This window comes from Vanessa cardui, chromosome 14, assembly GCF_905220365.1.
Source record: "Vanessa cardui chromosome 14, ilVanCard2.1, whole genome shotgun sequence".
NCBI lineage: Eukaryota > Metazoa > Arthropoda > Insecta > Lepidoptera > Nymphalidae > Vanessa > Vanessa cardui.
The window spans coordinates 11967801-11973986 of record NC_061136.1 but is presented as its reverse complement, the minus strand read 5'-3'; the positions used below and the strand labels follow the sequence as shown (position 1 = coordinate 11973986).

At 31.1% G+C, this 6186-nt stretch overlaps 1 protein-coding gene across 4 annotated transcripts in view; it reads right to left on the bottom strand.

Annotated features, from left to right (window-relative positions):
• The window catches only part of LOC124535174 (modifier of mdg4-like), a 319147-nt gene that overhangs the window by 55270 nt on the left and 257691 nt on the right, over positions 1-6186 (bottom strand). The gene's annotated exons all lie outside the window — the stretch shown is intronic.

Here is a 6186-nt window from a genome sequence, read left to right as displayed (position 1 = left end):
GAAAAGTTATAGTATAGCTATTAGGGTTCGGGCTGTGTGTATATCCATCTAGGAAGATACAGGTAAGATATTAACTATAATTTTCCTTTATTTGTTTATGTAAGATATATCTAGTACTCTTTTCCATTTATTCTTTCTCCATTTTATTACACATTAATTACAACATTTGTATTTCAATATTATATTTTTAAATCATCATTTCAAAATGTAATAAACAGCTAAGTGGATGAAACCTATACTAAATAATAAATATTTGTTATTTTTAGGTTATGTATTGATACCGACTGGTTTGAAGCACAAGTTGCTTATGTTGGAAGGTTTCACATTCGCCCAGACAATAAATCGTCGATACTGGTACTGTTCTAAAAGAAAAATCGGCTGTAAAGCCAGAGTCAGACTCGGTGAAGACGGAAGAATAATATTTGCGTTCAATCAACACAATCACGTTCCTCCAAGGTACCACATCTCGAGTAAGGGTAAATACATCCTTATAAAATAAATTCAGGTAAGCGGTGATTGTGTTGAAGTGTTATAATTATAATAACATGTTAGATTTTGTTTAATAAATATAGTTGTGTACGTTTATTTTTATTTATAAAACAGATTTTTCTATTCAGTTTAGCTGGTAGAAATGTAACATTAAGCCTATATTTTAATGGCATATTACATTTTAGTACCAGGTAATGCATAATTCCAATCAGTACATTATATTCGTATATTTTTTTTGCGAGTAAATAGATATAATTTATTAAATATAAGTCGTTATATATTCTTGAATAATATACCTAAATAACGTTATTTAGGTATATTATTCAAGATTACGGTTTTATTCATATATATTTTAGCCAATGTCACGTACGAATTAATAATTGTTTTGAAATTCATTTTGTATGTCATGTAGTTATGTAGATTATTTATTAGGATGACAAACGATATCAATTTAATTAATCGTGAATTCCCATTCATTCGTAAAATATAAACAATGTTGTTCGATATATAATATACTCTTGTTATTAATTACAGATTTTTTATTTATTAATTTTTAACTACATAATATTTTAAAAACTTGTGCACATTGCATTATCTGGGGTTTCTTTTGTTTTCCTGAAAAGAACAAAAATACATTCAATTATTTGTTAAGTTTTTATATCTAACATTTTATCAAGATGTTTTATTAGTTATTATAGTTATTATCCTAGAATGTTCCAGATAAATCATAAAAGTATAAACATTAATCGATTTACATAACTTTTCACTTAATAATTAATTATTTTGCAGATGTTTTAGAATTTGTACCGAGTAATCGTGGGAAGGGTATCACACTCATATATAAGGGGCACACATATGCGCATATACACACAAAGACACGTTGGTATTGCTCTAAAAAGGCAAAAGGTTGTAAAGCAAGACTTAGCACTACAGCTGACGGTGTTTTGGTTGAAGTACTTGAATCATATCATAATCACGAACCGCCTACCTTGTATAGAACCAATGATGGAAAAGTTCATAGGCTGTAAACTTAAATGACATTATATTTCAGAACAAGAACATTTGATTTTAATATTATATGTATCGTGTGGTGGGATGTTTGATAGTAGGTTCGAGCCTATTTGTATTATAATGTAATTATAAAAGCCTTTAATAAAGTTATTTGTAAATCATAGATACTGAAGTTTGTTTTACCAATTTACAACTTATACTCGTGTGTGTATGTACATCGGCTTAAACTTAAGGAAGTTGTATGCTCAATTGTATTGTACTAAGTTTGATGATGATTGTACTAAGTAGACTTATTTTGGCTCATTATGTGTCATACTGTACCTGTAATATTATTATCTTTAAGTAATTGCGCTTTAAATTTTTAAGCTATTATTATATTAGTACCTACCAAAAAAAATCTTAACAATATTAACAAAACTGTTCGTCATAATGAACCAACTCGCGTGATGTAGGGCATATTCCATTTATATGATGGACGAGATAAGTTTAACATTTCAGCCTAAGGTAAAGGCTAACATTTTAGTATATTTTACTAAATTGCAATGGACATATATCCAAATATGATGAGTTATAAAAGCTGATGTTTCTTCTCAAGGCACTTTCTTCTTTCCGAACCGAAGTTTCATTATAAATTCATCAATCTGTTGAAGATTCTGATCTTTAACTTAACGTGATGTATATTCCCGTATAAGAGATATATAGGCATGTTAGTGGCGGCGTGTTCCGAAATTGTGAATTAACGAAATTGAGTTTGTACTTTAATGTCGTTTTGCAGATGTTTTGGAATTCATGCCCAGTAATCGTGGTAAGGGCATGATACTCATTTACAAAGGATATACCTACGCACATATGACCCACAGAACTAGATGGTATTGTTCTAAGAAGAAGGCTGGTTGCAAGGCTCGACTGATCACCACTAATGAGGGAGAGTTGTTGAAAGTAACTGAAGCTCATCACAACCATCCGCCACCTTCACTGTATAGAACATCAGACGGCAAACTTTTCAAGTTGCGGTAAAATCTAGTACATATTTATAATTGTTATTATTAATATAGATCTTATTACAAAAAAATATTTTGTATTATTCATTATAAAATAAGTTTAATTGCTTACTATAGCAACTGGTGATTAAAGGAGTTTATAAGGTCGAAGGTCGTTTGAGGGCAGTGATTATGAAAATAAATATTATTGTATAATTTATAAAATGTTTAATATTTTTGCAGATGTTCTTGAATTCGTACCCAGTAATCGCGGCAAGGGTCTTACTCTCATATATAAGGGTTACACATATGCACATATGCACAGCAAAACACGTTGGTATTGCTCTAAAAAGGCGAAAGGGTGTAAGGCAAAACTTAGGACAACCGATGAAGGAGATTTGCTCGCAATAATTGAATCTCGTCACAACCATCAACCTCCAAAACTTTGTAGAACAGTTGATGGAAAAGTACATAGAATTTGAAGATTACTTAAGTTGCACTAAAACTATGACAAACATATAAAGCTTAATTGTGAAAGAGGTACCTATGACTAACGCATGTGAGAATAATCGGAAGCGTAGAGTAGGGTCATTGTGTGGGTTTTGTCTGCAGCATGTATGTGGGCGAGCGGATGGGTTTACGTGTATTAAATTTCATCAATACGCTGTGCAGGCTCACCTGGAGGGGTAACACCCTGAGTGGGTGTTACCCCTCCAGATCAGCCCTATTGTTTCACTAAACAGCTATAGGTTCTTTGTATTGTTGTTGTACTTGGTATTTAAGTTTTATGGTGGAGGGATTATGTCAATCTTTTATATAAAAATTGATCTTGGTATACGTGATTTAAATTTTTTTTGAACGGTTACTATGAATATATACGTATTAATGATATTATCTATTTCGTTGTACATTAATTTCTTCTTGTAATCTGATCGCCAAACAGGTACATATTAAGATACAGTTATTTATCTCGGTACAAAATATTTTTTCCTAATAAATTATTTTAAACAATGAAATCTTTGTAAATCGTTCTATATTTTTTCAAAATCCTGTCGTATTAACAACATACAAAGGTATGACATTATGAATGAAGAAAAGTATTAAGTGCTTAACAGAAGTAATTATAAGGTAAAATTCTTGCAGATAATCTTGAGATAACGCCAAACGCTCGCGGCACTAGCTTCTCTCTCATATACAAAGGATTCACATTCTCACACATGCACACAAATAACAAAACTAGGTGGTACTGTTCGAAGAGAGTGTCAGGCTGTAAGGCCAAGATTATCACGACACCTGAGGGAGAACTGTTACTATGTACCGGAGAGCATAATCATTACCCGCCCAAACTGTACAGGACCAATGATGGTCGAGTGGCTAGACTATATCGTTAATAAATAATTTAATAACTGTTATGAGTAATAATTCATATATGTTATGCTTTGAAACGATTTTTCTGTTTAATGTTTGATTAAATGTGTTATTTATAATATTCATTCATATATTTGATGACACTTGTTGTACAGAAGTATCCAAACTAAAACAAAATTGAGGCATCTTTAAAAAATAATTATAGCATGACAATAAAAAAAATGTTATAAAATATTTATCTTAAAGGAATTAAATTGAATAATGTTATTTATTTTAAATTCAAATATTAATGATAATAATTTATATTTATTTTTAAACAAACATTGACAGTCATTTTGAAATATTTCAGATGAAATAGAATATATACCCAGTAACCGTAAAGGTAATTTACTAGTATATAAAGGATATACATTTGCATCAATGACCAGCAAGAATCGATGGTACTGTTCTAAGAAACTGGGCGGATGTAAAGTCAAGTTGACAACGAAATCAGATGGTCAACTGTTAGCTATTGTAGGCCAACACAGCCATCCGCCACCAAGTCTATTTCGTACCGCCAATGGACAGATCTTTAAGGTTTAAATGAAACAATGACATTGCATTTATTAATATAAATATAAGTTTTGCTAGTGCCGTGTGACTAAAATAGAAAAATCGAAGATGGTTTACAGGCTGTATGGGTAAAATCGCAAGCGCTAGAAGTGCTGTATCTGGCTGGCTGGTCGTAGTGAGTGATTAAAATCGATCGTGGAAATAGTCAGTCGCAGGACTTGCACGCGACCGGCCGCTGCATGAACGGGTCTATGTTGTGTCTGCCGTAAGCTGCGTCGCTGTATTCATTGGATGCCGGTTACGAATTGTTTACACTGATACTGAAACATGAAATTAGCACATGTTTCTTTTTTTTTAAATTGACATCTTCCAACCATTCTTGATATACGTTAACTATTTCGATGATAACAATCTAGCTGTAATGATAAATGTAAAGTTATATTATGTAAATCAGGGCGCGTTATGATCAGGTGAAGTGACGCTTGTAAATGCAAACTGCATTGTGATTAGTTTTTCTATAAACTGTGTTTAGTTGTTTATTTAATATTTGGAAATGTCGTGAAAATAGTCGTATATACAAAATATATTAAAATGTTAACAGGGGTATTAGCGACTTATTTCATTTATAAATTAAATTCTTTTCAGAATTTTCAAATCAAAACGATTATTGATTTAATAAATAAACTTACCAAAAACTAATGTAGTTTTATTTCCAGCATTGCATTTACGAGAATTTGGACAGAATGTCATAATAATTATTGTCTATAATTTATTTGTGTAAGTATTCTGTTTTTTGATTTCGTATACATGAATATGGTTTTTATGATGTAACGATTTATTTTCTTTCAGATGTTATAGAATTTATTCCCACTAATCGCGGAGAAGGTACATTGATATTGCACAAAGGTTATACTTACGTGAACGTTTACAAGAACGTGACATGGCAGTGTTCGAAGAGGCTGGCTGGCTGTAAGGTCAGGTTGAAAACGTCATCTGACGGGAAACTGCTCGATATCAGCGGGAATCACAACCACACTCCGCCACAGATGTATCGGACGTCTGACGGCAAAATGTTCAGAATTTAAACCATTTATTCCAGCTCTACAAATTGCGTTCTCAAAATATTCGTTGTAATTCGCAGTTTGGTTTCAAAACAAATATCTGCCTATTGTAATTTATTAGTGATTTTTAAAATGGGTCATTTAATAGTAATCATTGTTTATATTTATATTTTGAAGCCCGAAAGCTTTACAAATATTCTCGACGTGAAAATATGTCATTGCATATGTGTGAATGTTTTTTACAGCCATTAATAAGACATGTATTATGCTGGTCTATCGGGGGCTATAGTAATTCTCAATTATAAAAAATAAATATTCTGGAAATATTTCGATATGACAAATAAGTTTCTACTTTGTCATAAAATGCCTGGTATTTTTTATCAATAAAAAAGTTTATAATTATAGATAACTGTTTAATTATTTAGCCCGATATATTGGATATAATTTGATTTTAAAATCCATTGATAAGTGTAGTAATCTATTTACGTAGTAGTTAAGGCACTAAAATTAAATAATTTGAAAATCATATTAAATTTTCGAAACAATCTCACTTTAGGTTTCACCCAGTTTCTTGAGTGATGCTTGAAGTGGCGTTGTAACCTTTAATTTTGAATATGATTTTCAATAAAAATGTTTTATTGATAATAAATAATTAGATCTTTCAGAATTAGCACTAACTCTTATTTTCTTCATCAGATAAGGAAGAAGACAGCCCTTTCATCCGC